The sequence below is a fragment of the Cibotium barometz genome, chromosome 17, assembly GCF_041138505.1.
Source record: "Cibotium barometz isolate CiBa-2024 chromosome 17, ASM4113850v1, whole genome shotgun sequence".
Lineage (NCBI taxonomy): Eukaryota > Viridiplantae > Streptophyta > Polypodiopsida > Cyatheales > Cibotiaceae > Cibotium > Cibotium barometz.
In genome coordinates, this window is record NC_141062.1 from 34,012,968 (window position 1) to 34,033,889 (window position 20,922).

A 20,922-nucleotide genomic window follows, 5' to 3' on the forward strand; every position below is an offset into this window, starting at 1 on the left:
GTTCCCTTTTCCTATCAGGTGTGCTCTAGCATATGCCAAAAGCCCTAGGGGACGATGATGTTGTTCCCAAATCCGAGTTAGAAAAGGTTAGATTCCTACTACGTGCTAGAGAGTCTATTGAGTTGGATGTCATGGCAAAAGACCTCCAGCACAAAAGACAAAAACAACGCGAGGACCGTAAAAAGAAACAAGCACAGTCCAAAGGAAGAAAAAGACAGCCAGTGTTTCAAAACAAAACGGAATTCTTGCTGCACGTAGGTGCAACAGATTGCATTAAGGAACACCATAGATGGAAAGATACTTTGCATTCCATCAACGAAACAAGCTCTCAGATTAATGCTAAGTCAAAAAAATCTGAGAGAGGAAAAAAACAATTGTCACAATTCATAGCAAAAACAATTGCCTCTTGCGAGAAAACAAAACCAACTAACGTGGGATCACAAGAACAAGCTCAAATGTCAAAAATTGAGCATAAGGTTGTTTTTCGGGACTGCAAGAGGATGCTCTCTAAATCTTTGAAATATTGGAGTGATTCCAGCAGCAGTAGCAGTGAGAAAGGTGATGTTGTCAGTGTCCCTTCTAACTTCAAAAGATACACCATAGAAAATTGTAAGATCAAGCTTCAAACACCGCAACAGTTTAAGCTCTTGCACGCTGGAGTGTCTTATGATGGATCAGAAGATGCTAAACGAGTGGATTTAGCCAATCCAGGGGAAGAGCCTAGACATGTGTATATCGCAGCAGATTTGTTGCTAGAGGAAGAAGAACTCCTCATAGCTACTCTGAAGGAGTACCGCGATGTCTTCGCTTGGAGCTATAGTGATCCTAAGGGGGTAGATCCTACGATCTACCAACATACCATCCCCATGAAGGATGATGCCAAACCCAGAAAATAGAGACCGTACACATACAATGATACCTTTGAGAAGAAAATCAAGGTTGAAATTTGCATGGATGACACTCAAATGACAGAACTGAGCACATAGGGCACCTTCTGAGAAGATCTTTGAGCGGTGTCAAGTTTACCGAATTTGTCTAAATCGGAAAAATGCAAGTTCATGGTTTGCCAAGGCAAAATTCTTGGGCATATAGTGTCCAAAAACGGCATTTCCACGGATATGGATAAGATTCCTCGATTGAAAAATCTGAAGGGAGTGTAGATTTTTATGGGCCATTATGGCTACTATAGGCATTTTATTTATATGTATGCTTCGATCGCACAACCCTTATATGCTTTATTGGTAATTTTCGTATGGACAGAAGATTGAGATCTTGCCTTTGAGAAGCTAAAAAAAAGCCTTGGTTAGCGGACCCATACTCAAGGCTCCGGATTGGACCAAGCCATTCCATGTCCACATCGACGCGTCTAACTTTGCAATAGGGTGTATATTAGCTCAACCAGGTGAGCACCACATGGATTTTCCTATTTCATACTACGCAAGTAGACAGCTCAACATGGCAGAGAAAAACTACACAACAACTAAACACAACAACTAAACGAGAGGGCTTGTTTCATGATTTACTTAGTCAAGAAGTTTCGCCATTATCTTTTGGCAAACCATTTTGTTTTCTTTGTTGACCATCAAGCTCTCCTTTACCTAGTGAACAAGCCATGCTCTACCGGACGTATTGTGAGAGGTGGTTTGTTATACTTCTTGAATTTGATTTCACAGTGGCGGTTAAGAAAGGGCAAGAGAGATGATCATATGAGTAGAATAGCCACTAGCAAGGACCCTATTGGGGTAGATGATGACCTTCCTGATGCCAATCTTTTTAGAATTGAGTTTGTACCGCAATGGAGCAAGAAAATTGCAGATTTCCTATCCACAACTCATTTGAAAAACCTAGCGGATGGACTGCAAACTCGAGCCAATTTCCTGGAAGCCTGTCGTCGTCGATTCCAATTAGTGTCAGGAAGACTGTACTATCTAGGGGAAGATGAGGTTCTCAGATTGATTCCCAACCCAAATGAGTAGGACACAATTTTTCACGCTGCTCATGTGAGTTTAACGGGCCAACACTTGTCTAGACAAGGGACTATTTTTAGAGTTTTGTGCAATGGTTATTGGTGGCCAATGATGAGCTATCAAGCTGCTACATTTGTGGCAAGAACCTGCCCAACCTGCAAAACAAGCCCATTGTACTCCCATGCAACATTGTACAAGGTTACTCCTCTTCCGAGTTGGAGTTCCAAAATCGTATCCTACCTCATGACGGGAGAACTCAAAGAAACTATCCCCTTACATAGAAGGAGAAAGGTTGAGGTAGAGTCCAATGATTACTCGATTGTGGATAATCAAATTTACAGAAAGGATCAGATGGGAAACTCCTACTGTGTGTGGGTGATGAGGAGTATATCCATATACTTCATCAAGCTCATTCTGGTGTTGGAAGTGGATATTTCAATTCTTGTACCACATCCAATAACATCCTTTTGGTCCAGGATCTGGTGGCCTATGCTTTTCCAAGACGCTGAATAATTTGTTAAGCGCTGTGAAGTATGCCAACAATCCAAGGTACCTAACATGTTTGATCGCATGCCTCTTTGACCTATGTTGAGCACACGAGCTTTTGCTAAATGGGACCTAGATTTCATAGAATCTATCAAGCCACCGGCTAAGGGAACACATGCGGAGTATATACTGGTTGCAACGGACTACCTCACAAAGTGGCCAGAAGCCAAGGCAATTGTGAAAAACGATGCACGCACAACTGCTAATTCTTGTCTAAGAATATCTTTACACGATACGGGCTTCCAACAATAGAGCTTGTTAGTGATCAAGGTTCGCATTTCATCAATGAGGTAATTGAACATTTCTTGGGAGAGTTCATGATCATCCACCACAAGTCAGCGCCTTATCATCCTCAAGCCAATGGGCAAGCGGAGAGCACAAACAAGGTGCTATACACTACTTTAATGAAAGTAGTGGAAGGGTCACACAGTGTGACTGGGAGCATAAGCTACATAGCGTATTGTGGGCATATCGCACAACCTACAAGACTTCGATCAATACCACTCCATACGAATTAGTCTTTGGACTTAATGCAATCTTGCCGATTGACTTCTTAATACCTACATTACGCATTGCCACCTCTTTAGGATGGACGGGACATGAGCTTTCGGATAGGATAGATAAATTAGAACGCTTGGGCGAAAGACGACGAACCGCTGTACTCGAAATCTACGCTGAGAAACGCAGAACCAAGGAGTTCACGCGAGGGGACCTAGTTCTAGTGTTCACCCTCCAGAAACATAAGCGTAAGTTGAAAATGCGGGGATTAGGTCCCTATGGTATTAATGTAATTACCACTAGGGGTGCGGTATGCCTCGAGACTCTAGAGGAGAGCCCATGGCTAATTTCATTAATGGGAGTTGTTTGAAACGTTTTCATGAACCACTAACTCTCGAAATTCTTGAGAAAAGCATGCAGCCAAGAACAGGAAGCTAGCACAACAACAAATCAAGGACGATGCTCGAGCTGAAGCAAACAAAGGGCAGCACAAGCACGTGCCCACCGACATCAAATCTCTGCTATGAAGATATCCCTCGACAATGATTCCTCGACAATGAGGATGACTATGTACCACCTATGTTTCTTCCGTTGGGAATTAGAGCAACTCTCACTAATTGCAAAGCGGTACTAGATTCAGGCGCTGATGTCAGTGACATGGCCACTGAATTCTACAAAAAGCTGGTCAACATTCCTCTACAAACCACAAACACTATACCCTCAATAGCTTTTCCAATCAAACTACTACCTGCAAGGGTGTCATCATGATTCCAATACAGATTGGTACGCATCGAGAGTAGTGTATCTTCTACATCACTGATACGCAGGAATGTGCCCATGAAATCATTCTAGGCAGTGGCTAGATGCATAAACACAAGTGTTCTTTTGATTGGGACAATAACACTATTCACCTCGCCTTTGGTAGCCATAAAATGGTCATCCCTATTGCGGCAACAGACAGTTCCCCAATCAAGGAAGTGCCAACCGCCACGACATTTTCTACCACCTCAACACCTACCACATCTACAACATTTGCACGGACTCCAATCGCAGCACCACTTGTCGTGGTTGCTAAGCTTAGCACTCTAGCACAACCTAAAAAGATCCTAGTGCCAACCACTACCAACCCGAAGGCCAAATACCGCCACTTTTCATGCAACAACCGGCCATGGTGCTACTCAACACGTCAAAGGTGGATACCCAAGAAGTTACTACATGCTCAAGGATATTATGAAGGTAATGCCTACATTTGGGTCCCAAAAAGACAACAAGGTCCAGGCAACAACCAACGGATCTTCAACATACAGCCATGAACCCCAAAGATAAGACACCAACAACACTACCTAAATCGTAAAAACGTTTCTATCCACCGGTTCAAATGGTTACACCAACCTTGCACTGGGTACCAAGCCACGGAGACACCCTGAGAAAGAACCTATGCTCGAATGTTCAGATACACGGAGAGCCGTCCAAGGACCACCCAACTCCTTTGACAACCATCACTACGAGAACCCACATTTCGGCAAAAGCTAAACTTCAGGAAGTGGTACCAACTCTCCCCATCAACCATATCACTTCGATGCCAAGCACATCTACTGCACCAGTTTCAACCCCGGAAGTGCAACCCTCACGAGCATTGGTAGGAATACCAAGTTCCTGGCATCAATGGGCTACCTGGCCAAAGCAAAGTCAAGTCGCCAACTTACTGGTTTGGCAGAAGAGTCTAGAGTCGGGCATGTTGAGCCAAAACGTGCTCGGGTTTTAGTCCCACCCATTCACATAATACGCTGCAACTAGACTGCGTGTCTCTGATTTTCCAATTTTGTTTGCATGATCTATGTCCGAGCTGGGAAGCTGGACTACTTACGTGTGTCGCTTACGCCGGCGGAGGGGTAAGCATAAGCACATGCCACTTGACCGTACCAACGTGAGCCCATGAACCGTCTCGTATGGTTCCATGCTCCGCTAGTATCTCAAGTCCCCCAACCACTACACACCAAGGCTGTTTGTTATTTCATTCCACAAGCGCTTGCTCCACTACCAAGACACTTCTCATTGCACTCGCATGTCACCACTCACTCGTCGTACTTTCACATCACTTGAGTGACTGGTTAGGACTACTAGTGAGCTATGAGTGAAGATCCTCGCCAACACAAGCCACTTGACTTGTTAAGCATTGGACAAACATGTGTTATCTTTGTGTCCCTCCTTTAACACCTCAAGCACCTTTAGCGTTTTTGCTTGCATAGAATCAACTAACAAAGCATTGTTTTGCATATTTAGGGTGCACAACCACTTGTGTACATGCATTAGGCATGGCTTCATAGTACCCAAGGCACAACAGCACGGCTTCACTACAGGCAAGGTTCACCAAGACCTCAACCGACACTGGGTACCTATCGCCATTGGTCACCCACACAACTTTTTTACCACCACGCTTTCAAAGACACATTTCGGACGATGGTTCCTATGGCTACTCAAAGACTCTCTTACCGATGGCTCTCTCCACACCCTCTTCAACATTGCCCTAGGAGTCTCAACACTTTAGATTGGGGGGAAAACAGGGCAACATCAGCAGCATCAGCATCACTATGACTCACACAAGTTTGTTGTGCACAAATCAAACATCTAGGGCAAGAGCACTTATGTCCAAGCAACACCCAAGGGTCAGCAAGCTCTTCCATCTGCAGCAGCAGAGGCCAAAATCCAGCAAACAAAGCAGTCATCAGACTCAAAAAGGTGCTCCGGGCAACTATTTCCAAGCTTCAAAAGGCAAAACAGGGCAAAACAAAGAGTGCAAAGCAAAAATCACCAAAGGGCGGCATGACCCATAGCCTTGGGACACCACTTTCAAGCTCTTGCATGCTCTCTGTTTACTTCATCGCCACCTGAGCTGGCAATGGAGTAAAATAACTCATGATTGGCTGAAAAGTTTGCAATTCTAGCATGGTAGCATTGTTGTACACATCAAGGCCTACCTACCATAGCAATATGAGCTCCAGAAGAGGTGGCGATGGAGGAACGGGCATCTACATATACATAGATACTGCATTTTGGCCACATAAGAGTAGTACAAGCTCACACGAGCAAGCCAAAGAGAGAGAGGTGGGACCTTGGAGATCTTCTAGCACCACGTATGGTAAGCCTGACACCCTCACCTATGCTCTACACATTGCCGGGCTTGTGCCCCGCGGATAGGTTTATCACACGTACAGTGCCACGAGTACGCTCGTCGAGGTCGCGCGTGACGCACCTCATTCTCGGATAGCGAGGGTGGATTTGCACTCCCCCACATATTCGACGTCATCCCATAACGGAGAAGCCCTGCCAAAATTCTCGCAGAAATCGCACACTTAGAAATTTTCTAGCTAGTGCGCGCACACACACACACCATGACGAAGAGGAAAAAGCCTCAAGGAGAAAGAGAGGAGCGTAGTACTGCTCGTCGAACTCGACTGCCGGATCCGGTGGTACCACAACCACCACCTCAACCACAACCACAACCAGTACCAGCTCCCGCACCCGCCAACGCTTATGTCTTTGAGCTTGAGCACTACACTGCCGACTGCTATGTCGACTACGATGTCATGATGGAGCACAATGCTAGCGTAGCAAGGGGTACCTTCATCAATGCCAATGGTGTAGCGATGAGAGTCAATGTGCCCACTACACCCTTTTTTGGGCTAAACACCGTCGACCCCAATGCCTCATTCTTATGGGAATGCATCTGCCTTGACGAGTATTTCAAATTACCACCCTGGGGGCCGGATCTACAAGGGGCAACAAAGAACATTTCAGCAACAAAAAACATTTCAGCTAACTAGAGAATTAGTCAGAGCGGCATTGATCTTGCCAGAAGGAGAAGTGGCCTTCAACGAGAAAGAGCCAAAGGCCGAAGATAGATACTTATGCGCATGAAGCTGAGATGGAATGAGCTCAAGGAGCAATCTATACGCCTGCCGCTGCAAATCTATACACAGCACTTCCACTTTCCCTTTCCATTTCGGTATAGCCGACCAAAAAACGCAGTGGCAGTTGAATTTACTTTGAAGCAAGTGAAGAATCCCCATTCAAAGCGGGACTATACCAGCCAAATTATACGCAAGATAGTGAAAAGTGTGATCACACAAGGTAAGAGTACAGCGGACCGCAAGAAGCTACCATACCTGGGAGGAGTACTAATCCTTACAAGGATAGTTTACAGAGCCCTCAAAGCTGAGGCACTTGGGTAAGACCTGAAAGTGCTCCAGTGGCGAGCAAGGAAATTCCGGGATCCCGAGTTCCTAAGAAAGAGAAACCAACAAAAAAAGGGAAATCCATGAACAAACCAATGACTAGGAGCACCACTAAACCAAAACCAGCTCCTGTGACTTAAAACCTAGAAATTGACTTGGAGGACGAACATGAGGAAGACCATGAAGAAGTCAACGAGGAAGAACTCCAAGGGGCTTAAAAGCTCAGCAAGTCAGAAGCCGGAGACTCAGTAAGCGATGCCAAAGTAAAGGATAAAAAGGCAGGGTCTTTTGCACCACATACCCAACAGATGGGGGATGAAGAAGATGACTCATTGCTATAGGAAGCCATCAGAAGGAGTCTCTTCGAGACTCATATTAGCCAAACAGAGCCCGACTCTTTTGTATGCTCCCCAGATGGAGTTTTGTACAACTAGCAAGACATGCAGAGGGTGAGAGTAGTCCTCACTAACCTCAACCAGGACCCCAATGCAGTGCCCAGCCTACATCGAGCTTTTGAAGTACTAAGGCAATAACGGATAAAACTCCAAGAAGAAAGGGAAGCTCAAAAGCTCGCCGAAGAGAAAGAGGCTCGAAAGGAAGGCTCCTCCTGGATGAAGCTGATTCGAACAAGGCGACACTGCTAGGGCTAAGAGAAACACTACAGGGCCAAGCAGGCATGCTTCATTGAAGCTTTAGGCGATGTTGGAATGCAATACAAGGAACTCCAACATGAGTTGGTGCTGAGAGGAAGAGAAATTCAAGAGCTAAGGCAACAAAAAGATGACCAAGAAACGCAGTACGCTGAAGCCCGGGCGGCACAGACCCAGGAATACCAGGAGACAAATAGGCAGCTCACGGAGTATTTGTATAGGGCTACACAATGAGAAAAGCAGCCGAAGAAAAGGTGCAAATACAGGCGGCAAGCATACACTCCAAGAGTGGGTCAACGGGCATAGGGACCGCAGGATCCGGAGTGGTTGACCCAGCTCTGCAAGAGGAGCTTGACAACACAAGGCTGCAATTAAACGACACCATGGATCAAAACTTAACATTGACAACCGAAGGTGAATGGCTGAGGTAGGAGAGTGAAGACTTGAAAAGGCAGCTAGAAGCTTTGAGGAATATGCAAGAGCTGCAGCAAACCAGACCGCCGTCACCAGTGTCTCACTCCTCACCTATCAAAGACACCACTCAAGAGGAACCATCAAAGACTACCTACCACCATGCAGGCACAAGTGATGAGGCAATACACGAACGAACGCGCCGAACCTACACTCCGGTAGAAGACTATCAATGGCTGATCATGAAGGACTATTTTACGGAGCTGGAAGCATGGGCTAAGAAGATGTATCTCTATGAGAGAGAGATCTATGAGCTGAGCCAGCTAATACCGCAGGAGGCATTCCCCAAAGACATCATGCTCTTGGACAAAGCCTCGGCTGTGTGCAAAAATTGCCAAGGATTGGGCTAATTGTGAGGCTTTGCATCCTGAGGTGACAAGAGGAGGATATGAAAATCCTGACATGATCTATTCAAAGAAGCTCTGGCAAAATCAACCAGACTGGAGGCTAAAATGGGTGAAGGGGAAGATGGTAGATCTACTACTATGATTCCCCTCAACACTTAAGGATTGACCCCACCACCTACTGCCCCATAGAAAGATATGCTACAACTGGGCTCAATTCGAAGAGATGCAAAAGAGAAATCCACATCTACTGAACTTCCCAAGGTTTCCAAGCCCCCATGATTACGAAGTCATCAACGATGAATGGATGGTGGAACTTTGTGAATCCACCCGTAATTACTTCGAAGGCGTACCAGATTTTACAATACTATTATACTGCAAGTTTTTACGCGACTGATATAGACGCTGCTGACCTGCTTCGAAAAAGAGAAGAAAGAAGACCCCCATTACTACAAGTACAATCTAGGGCCCTAGATAGGCAGCTAGCATGGGATCTCAACGCTTTTCCCTTGCCCCAACAGGTACACGGACTCTACGAGCGGGTCCGACATTTACAGAGCCCATACATCATCGCCTTTGAAGAGATGATGACAACAGGATTCTTAGAGCAATATGTGTCTAGCTGCTTCGGACCCAGAGCACCGCTCAGCGAAGCATTCGTACGACGAAGGCTCATGGATGTGGAGCTTACCTACTACGATGTCACAGATCCGGAAGAGCTCCGATTCTAGCATGAGATGTATACGAAAAGAATGTGCCCACACGCCCAGAAGAAGTCACACTCGACACTCTAATGGAGAGAATCAATGAACTGGAGCGTAATGTCGTCACGGTCGTAAGAGGCGGTAGACCTCCACGAGGCCACCGAGATCACCCTCGAAGGGGAAACCAGGTAAGAGGCCGATAATAACAGCAGCAGGCTATTCTGCTCCACAACCTCCACAACCTCAGCCACCACAACAACAACAACAGGAACCACCACCACCACCGGTAGAGCTAAGGCCACTTATGGGATAAGGACGACCTGCACCTTCGCAAATCACAACAGGAATTCTGATGCCTACTCAGAGGCAAACTACTCAAGAAGAACGGCCACCACTGCGCATGTTTGGGTAAAAACAGTTGGCCTAAGCAATGGCATAAAGGATAAAGGAAAGAGAGCGAAGGATGAGGAAGCCAAGAGCTCAAAAGCAACAATGCGGCGACGAAGACTATTCCTGTTTGGGAGGATGAGAACTTACCCGTTTAGAAAAATCTCCATTTTTGGAATAATTAGGCCGAAGTGCAACGTAATAAGATGGATAAGATAATTAGATGTAGGAACTAGCCCTTGCAAACGGAGGAAGCCTCATTAGTTTGTCCACCCTAATGGGAAAGGGGTCAGTTTTTTGGGCTAACTCTATAAAAGAGAGTTATGCAATGTAATCAAGGCTTTTTGATGTATTAGTGAGTTGAAGCTTTGGCAAAGAAGCTTCCTCCTCCCTCTCTCTCCCTTATGTACCTAATCTCTATTGCAAGCTCTATGCTTATGCAAGGGCCATTGTATCTTCTCCATTGATGATTAATGAGCAATGTGGTGCTTCTCTTTATTGTTTCCTCTCTCTTATCAAGTTGTTTAATCATTGAGGTAGCTTAAGTGGTAGCTTAAGTGAAGAGTGATTGTAACTTAATGCTTATTGCTTATGTAGCTTAAGAAGCATGCTTAGCTTGAAATCTTAATCTTATTAGTTGATGTTAGCTTTTGCATTGCTTTGGGTAGCATTGTGGGAATGAAGGGTGCATGCTTAAGAGCTTACATGATTGATTAGTGATAGATTTAGCTACACCTAATACATAGGTTTGTCCTTGAGCATTGAAAGGTGCTAGAAAGGGCTTAAGCCAATGAGATGGTATTGCTTTTTGCTTCATAAACATAGAGTAGCTTGTGTAGATTAGGGGAGTGATTTAGAGTGATTAGGTGAGCTTATCCATAGCTTATCCTAATTGGTACCCTCCATCACAAGCTAGAGATTCCTTTGCTTCGATAAGCAAAGATTCCTCCGTGAGCTAGCCGGGTTAAGCTTCCTCGATTCGACATCTTCAATCACTTGAAGATGTCGAATCACTTGGGTGAGAGCCACTAGCTATGGTGTCCCCAACAATGGCGCCGCTGTGGGGGAGTGGTAACCTAAGCTAGTGAGTCTTAAGCTAGTATAAGGGTTAATTAGAACGCTCCATTGGTTGCAAAACCATTGGATTAGGACAAGGCTTTAGATTGAGTGGGTGTATCTCAATGCTAAAGGACATTGGATTAGGTTGGTGATATCCTAAGAGCGATGGTCCCAAGTTTTTCTTTTGAATGTTGAGTTGTAGGGTCTCACAAACTTTCACCCCTATCTTGCAATTGAGCGTCTCCCGCCACCAAGTAGTTTAAAATGCATTCATTCCTTGCATCATCCATGTGCATTGAAAGAATAGTCATCTATGCATTGTTTTCAAGTTCTTCCAAAGCTTTCTAGATAAGTTTTTGTACAAAAATTTAATCTTTAGCCTCATCAGCATTTGCATTGCATAGCATACCTTTCTTGCAATTAAAAAAAGCAAAAAAAGAGAAAGATTAGCTTGATAAGCACTTTCCTCCATTTGAGTTTTGTTTTCTTAACTAGCATAGGATTAAGTTTCTTTAGCAAAGAGCACCTAGTTTATGATTTGTGCATTGAAAACCAATGATATGCCCAAGTTAAGCTCAAGATAGTGTTGTTTGAATTGCATTAGGTGTTTTTCAAGCTCAATTGCATATATTCATAAGAGCTAGAATCAAGCTATCTAGAAAAAGAAGTAAAAAAGCATGGAAGGATAGTTTAGAACTGGACCTACTATTCAATGTTAGGCTCCAGTATGTATGTACAAACAGTCATGGAGCAGAGATATTTAAAAATCCTTCAAATCGATACGTCGTAAAGATAAGTGATACCTTCTCTATCTTTGAAAAGACTCCTTGGGTCAACTATCAAGACTGTCTCTACATTGGGAAGGGCAGTGCACGCTATCATGTTACCAAGCTTCCAGTATTAGTGGATAGCCTCAGTGTACCTCAAACTAGCGCACAAACAGCCCCAAGGGATGGAATCCACTCAGAAATGGAGACGGATCAATCAAGTAAGCACACTGCTCCTATCAACTTAATAGATGAATTGCTATTTTCAGATTTGCAATCAGAGCGAGATAGGGGACAGGTAGATGCAGCAAACTTTCTTTTGCCTTTATCATAATGCAATTTTACAACTACAGCTAAGGTTGTAATTTGGGGCTTTAACTAAGCCATAAATAAGATGTAGTCCTTGAGGAATGCTTTTAATTCCATTCTCACTTTTGGTAAGCTCAAGAAATAAGTATGTGTGAGGAATTATGGTATCGACAACATTATTGACTTTACTAGTGACAAAAATGTCAAATTTAGATTTCAAAACGTTTTGTTCATTGTGATTTTTTGTCCTCGTGTCAAGTACTTGACTATAACTGATATTCAATGCATTAATGGATTATTTTTTATCATTGTTGAAAAAACATTTGCTCAACGCTCCACCCTTGTGTTGTTTTTGTGGTGGGTGATATATGTGCTCTATTATGAGGAGTAGCCATTGTGGTGAGCACGACATTTTCCAATTTAGACATTGGATGGTGTCCAAGTATGGCTAAATGGTTAGTAGATGGCTTATGTAGACTTGGCACTTTGCCAAGTAGGATGCATACTTATGCGGGCTATGTGACCGCATTGGTTGACACACTATTCTTAGGTTGGCACTCTGCCAAGTAGGATGCATGCTTATGTGGGCTATGTGACCACATTAGTGAGTGTGGCCAATAAACTGAGGACACATTATTCTTGGGTTACACAACCTATTTAAGGGTCCAAACGGCCTTGAATGGCTGTGGGAGCTATGCAAAGTCCCTATGGAACATTGTTATAGTCTAATATGGTCCGAAGTGGATGATATGGCTAGTTGGTCATTTTGGACTAAGTCATGGAATATTCAACGTGGCCAACCCACGTCCATAACGATCGTGGGTACTATATATAGACTAGTTGAGACACTATTCTTGGGTTGGCACTTTGCCAAGTAGGATGCATGCTTATGCGAACTATGTGACCACATTAGTGAGTGTTGACAATAAACTAGGGACACATTGTTCTTGGGTTACACATCCTATTTGAGGGTCCAGATGGCCTTAGATGGTCATGGGAGCTATGCAAAATCCCCGTGGAACATTGTTATAGTCTAATATGGTCCCAATCGTATGATATGGCTAGTCGGTCATTTTGGACTAAGTCATGGATTGTCCGACGTGACCAACCCATGTCCATAACGATCGTGGGTACTATATATAGACTAGTTTGGCAGGCTTAATTGATCATCAAGTTTATTGTGTTCAAGGACTCTTGTAAGCAAGATATCCTATGTTAGAGAATATTTAGATCGCCATCATAGCTCCTTACCTGGAGCACATTGGTGGGAAAATGCCATCAGTTTGTAAATCAAGTTTTGCAAGCAATAATATTATTTACTTTCCACTTCTTTCTATAATTCAATGCTTTTGTATTGTGTTGATCCTACTTCTGCTATTGTGTATTCTTACATGATATCAGAGCATAGGCTTGAGGCAAAGCTTGGTATAACAATTTGTTATTTGAAGGAAGATTTGGAGAGATGGCATAACCTACAAATAATGCAGTCGCTCGTGCTCGCCCTCCTCCAGCTTTTGGTGATGGAAAGTTAGAAGGGTTAAATTTCACTCTCTGGAAGTTCAATATTAGGTCTATTCTTGATTCATATTAGTTGTGGGAAACCGCAAATAGTGGTTGGTGGAGCTCCGGGTTCTACTCTGGATCTAGCAGGTTCCCTATAAACTATACCACCAGATCTTGATCTCACTTTGGTTTGGAGGCAAAGGAATGCATATATGCTATTTGACATTGTCACCCATCGCCATTGATTTGATGATGACCCTAATTCATCATACTGGTACAACTTCTGAAGCATGGTAAGTTCTAAAGAACCAGTATGAGATTAGGAATTAGACAAGGATTCAAAACCTTGAGAATCATCTTGTAAGAAGAATCACATTTTGATGGAGAAGAAATTCATATCGCAGATAAAGAATCTGCAAGAACAAATGACGGTGGTGGGGATCACCAAGAACAAATGGCGGTGGTGGGGATCACTAAGAACAATGAAGAACTAGCATGCATGTGAATATGAGTGTTGCCCCTAAAGTATGACAATTGGGTGACTTCATTGAACATGTAGGTACGTAACCGCCTCTTAATTTTGAGGAGTTCGACTTAATGTTGGTGGAGGAGGAGATGTGTTTCAAAGCCAAGGGATAGTAGTGATGTTGTATTCTCCACAAATGCAAAGAAAGGCAAAAAGGGGAAGGGCTCTGTTAGCCCCAATGCTTCTAAAAGAAGGAGAAATCTATAGCAAAGTGTTTCTACGTGTGACAAGCTTGGTTATGTGGTCAAATCATGTAGACTAAAGGAAGCATATGATAAGAATGGCACTTTGAAGCCTTGAAAGAAAAGTTTGGGAACAATGTTGAAGCAGAATTGGAGGTATTTGTAGCAACTATCTTTGGCCACACCAACTCTTTATCCACCCTACCTTTATCCCTAGTGCTCGCTATTACCCAAATCCCTTGATCCATAGAGGTTGTCCAGCTCCATTGCAGCTATAAGAAAAGCTTGTAGGCATGCAACATCAACAATCTGACAATCTTGATGCCCCAAGAAAAGGGATGTCGAGAAGAAAGCAGTTGAGTTGGAGAAATCTTTGAGTTTGAGGAGTACATGTTGGGTTTTGTAGTATGTGTGTGTATGTGTTCCTCCTAATAATCCTCGTATAGCCCTACTCTTATGAGTAAGTGTGTACACATGGAACACCCTCTTAAGCCTTTAGCTAAGCAGTGATGTTAGCACCTTTTAGGTAGATATTATCTCCTATGATTTAGGCCTTTAATTTAGCCGAATATAACGTTCAGCCAAGCCTATAAAAAAGGCCCTTGTACTTTCATTTCAAATTAATTAGAGAAGTACTCGTGCCATTCATTCTTGCACTTTCTCTCACATGCACTCACTTTGAGTCGCCTATCACACTCTACAAAGTCTCCTACTCTTGTCGCACACCATGTGAGCTCCGAGTCTTCAACATGGTATCAGAGCCCGAGGCTCCTCCTTTACCCACTAAGGCTACACATACACATTCTTCTCTGCCTGCTCATGTCACCTTCCTGCTAACGGCACATTGGAGTTGATCAATACCTGCACGATCTAGGCCTGTGTAGCCTACTCCACCCAAACCAGGTCAATTTCACGCCCTTCGCCCCTCAATAGCTATGCACCTTGCTAACTTTGCCAACTTTCTTGGCCGTGTTTACTTTCTTGGCCATGTTTACTTTCTTGGCTGGGTTTACTTTCTCGGAATCAAATGTCAGAGTCAGCTGTTGGAGTTAGCTGTCGGAATCAGCTATTGGAGTCAGCTTTCTGAATCAGATGTCGGAGTCAACTGTCTTAATCAGTTGTGTGGAGTCAGCTGCTACCAGAATTAGCTGTCGGAGTCAGCTATCAAAATCAGAGTCAATTGTTATTGGAATCAACTCGGAATCAGGTTGTAGTAGGTGAAGCATGCACTTACATGATTTGTTTAGAAGGCTTGAAGAAGTTTGCAGGTCATCTTGAAGAACACATACCAGAGCTACGACTATCTTTCCATCACCTATAGAGCAAGAGAAATATAGTCCATCCTATCCATTAAGTACTCATGGATTCTTCCAAAGCTTTAGAAAAGCTTCTTAAGTTTCTTTGTAAAAGTTCTATGAAACAAATTTCCCTACTTTTTTGGCAGACAAAGATAAGACTTCTTCTCACATGTGAGATGGGGTTTGGGGGATTAGGAAATGAAGAAAAGTTCAAACACACCACCATCACCTGCAGGTAAAGTCATGGAATGTCAAGGAACTTGCCAATACCGGCCTTGGTCAAGGAACTTGCCAATATCGGCCTTGGTCCTGCTACAGATAATTTTACCCATTATCTTGATTTGGACAAAACACCAAAAGAGGTATGGGATAAGCTTGAGAATCTATTTGGTAACAAAATTAATAATTCTAAAGTTTTTCTCAAGCAAAAATACTATAATCCATCGATGAAGACATGAGACTTTAGGAAGAAGAAGTGGTTGTGCTTGATTTAGAGAAATATTTCCTCTCTAAAACCACTTTTCCAAAGAGTAAGGGCAAAGGCAAGGCCATAAAATGCACATTTTGCAGAAAGCTTGGTCGTACATTTTGCAGAAAACTTGAAAACACACTTTCTCCAATTAAAGCTTCCACTTTCTTTGAAGTGGAAGCTTTAACTAGAGACCACTTCTATGTGGGAAGAAGCTCACCTCCAAAAGACAAAAAGGAAGAAGCACGCATAAAGCAAGAGTCTGCCTAGACGGCCTCTACCACATAGAAGGAGTTGACAGGGAACCTAGATGCAAAGGATGCGGAGACTTGGCAGGAGAGCAATGGGAATCCCAACATGTTTTGGCCCCACAAATTGAGCTTGCATACATTGACCTTTGACAAACATTGGGTCTGCAACCCCATGAGCGATGTGATTATAAGCTTATACACAAGTGGTAAGTGTGAGGGCTCTCTTATTGGATTTATTGTTGTGAATATGTACTTTTAATGGTGGCTAAATGGTGGTGGTGTTATTTGTGGGTAGATACAACTGGCAATGTGAAACCAATGCACTTGCCAATAATGTGCAATGTTAATAAGTTGTGCAATGGATTACTTACTGTGTCATCAATACGTAGGTCAAAATTGAGCTTCTTTTTTCTAGGCTAGTAACACAACGAACTTCTTTCTTCTACACCAATGACAAATGAATCATTACAAATTTGCAGGCCTTTATTAAAGATGAGACAATTTTTTTGAGGCCTAACTCGCTTAGCCAATGTGATTTAACACACTGCATTAGGAGGTGTGCAGCTTGTATGGGTCGATTTTCCAATAAGCATTGCATTAGCCCACAAGCAGTCCACCCATTCCTCTGTGGAATGAGTTTTCTAGGGATCATGTGGAGAGCACTGTGATGCTAGTGGATGAGTTTATGCTACCAGGGGGACATGTTTGTGACTTGCACATAGTGAGGTGATAACTTTGGCATGTTGGCTAATCTATGCATGACGGTAGGGATATGACTTTGGCATGTTGACTAATCTATGTGTTCTACCTTCAAATTTTAACCAACTATTGGTGGTTTGAGGATGATGTCAACCCAAAGCTTGTAAGTAGCCCTTGGCATTTTTTTGATGCCATTGTAAATATAATTAATTGCATGTTTTTGTGTTTTTGGTTGCTATCTTTAACTATCCTGCAAGAACATGAGCATATCGTCCAATATATGATAGGCATGTTGGAGATGCTGCATTTGATGGAGGACGATATCATCATGAATCTCCTTTTTTAATTGAGATATTGGTTGTGGAGAGAGACAATGTCGAGCTCACACTTGGCCTAAACAAGAAACTAATTCGTGGACTTGTAGAACAACAAGGCACATTTGCGAGGTAATGTGACATTTGGATGTTTATTCTTTAAATCTTAGAATGTTTCATTGAGAATGTGTTATAATGGAAAATATAGGAAATGTGGTAAGTGGTTTCTAGGGAAATTCTCAAAAGCAAGCAACATAGTCCTTGATGTATATGCAGGAATTGGAGCTATGTGGAGAGCATGCAAGCAACTACGTAGGCATTTTGTGAGCATAGAGAATGCTGCAATCTATTTTTTGTATTTCTTGAGGGATCAAGAGATTCTCCTAAAAGACCTTGGAAGCACCCTTCATATTGGAAGGGCCACAGAGAAATGCTAGTAGTGTTCTCTTTATTGAGGGTTCTTGTCTTGCACAATTTGGATTTGTTAACCTTCAGAGCCCTCTTACCAGGCCATCACAACCCATGTAAATATTGTTTTTGTATATCCCATGAAATGCACTCTAAGAGATAACAACCCAAGAATAAGTATTCTCAAGAACGCACTCTAAGAGATAACAACCGAAGAATAAATATTCTCAAGAACCTAAGTGAGCTTTCACCATAGCACCTCCACAAAGAGAGCTCAATAATGCACTCATACTTAGGCATGAGCACTGCACTTGGCATGCTATCCCTACTAGTAGAGGGACACATATCCAACACAAATCTTTGGTTCTAGTGAGAATATCCTACTCCCCTTTATATACCAAAAGGAAAATTATATCATTTTTACTCTCCCTCTTTGTGAAAGAAAATCACCAATCAATACATTTTGCTTTACACATAGCACACTAAAAAATGCTCCGTGTGTTGCATGTGTCCATCTATTTATAACAACTTGAAGCATCTTTACCATCCCATGCTAGGCCAATTGTAAACATGCTACCATTGGGAAAATTGAGTGATGTATACAATCCAAGAGAAAACATAATGCTCTTATGCATGTTAAAATAATACTTTGTTATGGTATTCAATGGTGTAAAGTTGAATTTTGGGCTTTCTCAGCTTTCCATGTTGAGTCTTTGTTATAAGGGATACAATGAAGAAGACAATACATTAGCCAGAGATCTTAAAGAACTTAATGTTAACCATCACGTAGAGTTGCATTTCCCCAAAACCCTTGCTAGCAACCATGTCATGGTTGTGTTCCTCCTCAGTTCATGGCAGGACACTATGCATTTCTACTACCATAGGCTTTCATAGTGCAATTTAATGTCGGGTTGAGGCTTGGGGGGTTCACTCTATGTAAACCCTCTATATCACATGCGTTCAAGGCCTATTAAAAAAAACCCCGATCTATATATTTTTCCATGTATAAAATACACCCTTTTTCTATTCAACTGTGAATACCCTCATTAAATGGTACCCAACTATGTGTAAAAGATGTGTAAAAAAAAAGATTTAAAAAAACCCTCTATTGAACCCACTTGATACACTTATGACATGTCCCCCCCCAAGAATAGAAGCCTTGCTGTCGGATCAGTTTAGTGCTTTCTCACTTTGAGCTAACTGGGTATACATTGCAATTACTAAAGACAACATCCCAGAAATAATCCCCTCAATCATATGACATGTGTCAACCATATCTCCTTAAACCATGGCACACTATCTTCTCTCAACGCTACATTCTTAGCTACGGGCTTTCAAGATGCACGCAAAGGCCCTTGCCTTTTGTAGCAAATAAAATCAATAGCCGTGTGAGTCTCCTCCTTTTGAACATACTTTGTAATTAGGGGTGATTAGGGTGGATCAAAGGACACCCTAACTTTCCCCATGTTGTACATTTGATCAAGAGATTTCAATGCTTCCTTGACCTTCCTTTTTTGTAATTAGTGATTCCCAAGAGACTACCTTGCAACATCACATATAAAATATATGTTGACCAAAGCACTCTAGAGCAAGTATAGCTAGTTCCATATGGGGAAATGCAATTATAGGCTCTCAAGATGTAAGCATAGACAATCTTATATGTCAACCAAAGTAGTGTAACACACAACATACCTTTCCAAGAGCAAAAAACTAATAATTTTATGGGAAATTGGTTTTTGCCTCTCAATTTCTTTTGTGATGCTACAAGACTTGTAGATGAAAGAAAAATTTGCCTTTGATGAGTTTCTTGCTTTGCATCCGTTCATGACACTCCAAAGCTTCCGTGCCTTGTCCTTGTTTGGTGTGCTTTTTTGCAATCAAGAGTGACCAAGGGACTTATCAAAGACCTGTTACCCTTGCATTGCATCCACCAATTTTTTTTTAATTAAACCCTGCTTGGCATGGCCTTTAGCTTTTGTGTAGTCTCTCTCTCTCTCTCTCTCTCTCTCTCTCTCTCTCTCTCTCTCTCTCTCTCTCTCATGAATTTAACTCCTCTTTAGCTCACTTGCTTTCTCTGCTATTTGCGCCTCTCTCTCCATCACTCTTTCTCTCTGGTTCCCCTTGGATCTCAACCTTTTCTCTCTTCTATCCTCCCTTTCTCTCTCTCTCGCTCCATTCCCCCTTGCTCGTTGTCTCTCTCTCTTTCTTGCCTCTTGTGTCTTAATCTTCTCTCTCTTCCTATGTGGCTCTCTTAGTAAGCCCTACTAAGAGAACCTTCTGCACAAGGTTATTAAGTAAAGAATGATTTTCTCTCTCATGTTTGTTTCTCTTTTCTCAAGTGTGTTTCTCTCTCTCCTCGTCACTTTATTCCATGCTTTAGGGGACATTTAAAAAAAGGGACACATGAGAATCTCTCTCTCTCTCTCTATGTGCAAACCCTCTGGCAACACACCAGTTTGTGCTCCGTTGCCTTCCCCTCCACGGATCAAGTTGTGTGTGTGTGTGTGTGTGTGTGTGTGTGTGTGTGTGTGTGTGTGTGTGTGTGTGTGTGTGTGTGTGTGTGTGTGTGTGTGTGTGTGTGTGTGCGCGCGCGCGCACGGGTAGGGCTAGCCGAAAACCATACGAGATATATAGACATTGCAATTTTGGAATCAACTTAGAGTAATTAACAAGTTATTGAAAAAGGCATCAACTTAAAAGAATGCTTAGGATCCAACTTAGTGCTAGAAAATTTGATTAATTGATTTTTTAGTAAAACCCTAATTTGTTGATTTCTTAGAAACAAAATGTGAATATCATATATAGATTTAAGAGTGTATGTGTGTGTGTGTGTGTGTGTGTGTGTGTGTGTGTGTGTGTGTGTGTGTGTGTGTGTGTGTGGGCGCATGCACACACATGCGTATGTGTGTGTTACCAAGGATATTCTCATCAGTTACAATTTGGAACTCTAGTGATGAGCCCGCTAAAAATAAATAAATAAACTACCAAATATCCACTCATATGGATAGCCTACTACCCCACAAATACTTAATAAGTATAAGTCATGACACCCCATAATTGGTATACCAAGACAACATGGTAGAGTGAAAACACCTAGCGCATGATTAATCGAATAAGAGTTAAAGGTGGTTATATGATGATCATGTGACTTTGGCAGTTATAACCTCTTCTAAACTAGCCCACATCTAGCGCATGATGGCTATGAGCCATACCACCTGACCAAGGACTTGTTGCAATTGTCACCTTAATCTTGTCAGCATGAATGCTTTAGGACAGTGGGAGGAGACAAGTCTCAAAGTCCAAATGTATCAAGTAGGAAGATTTGGCTTTACCGA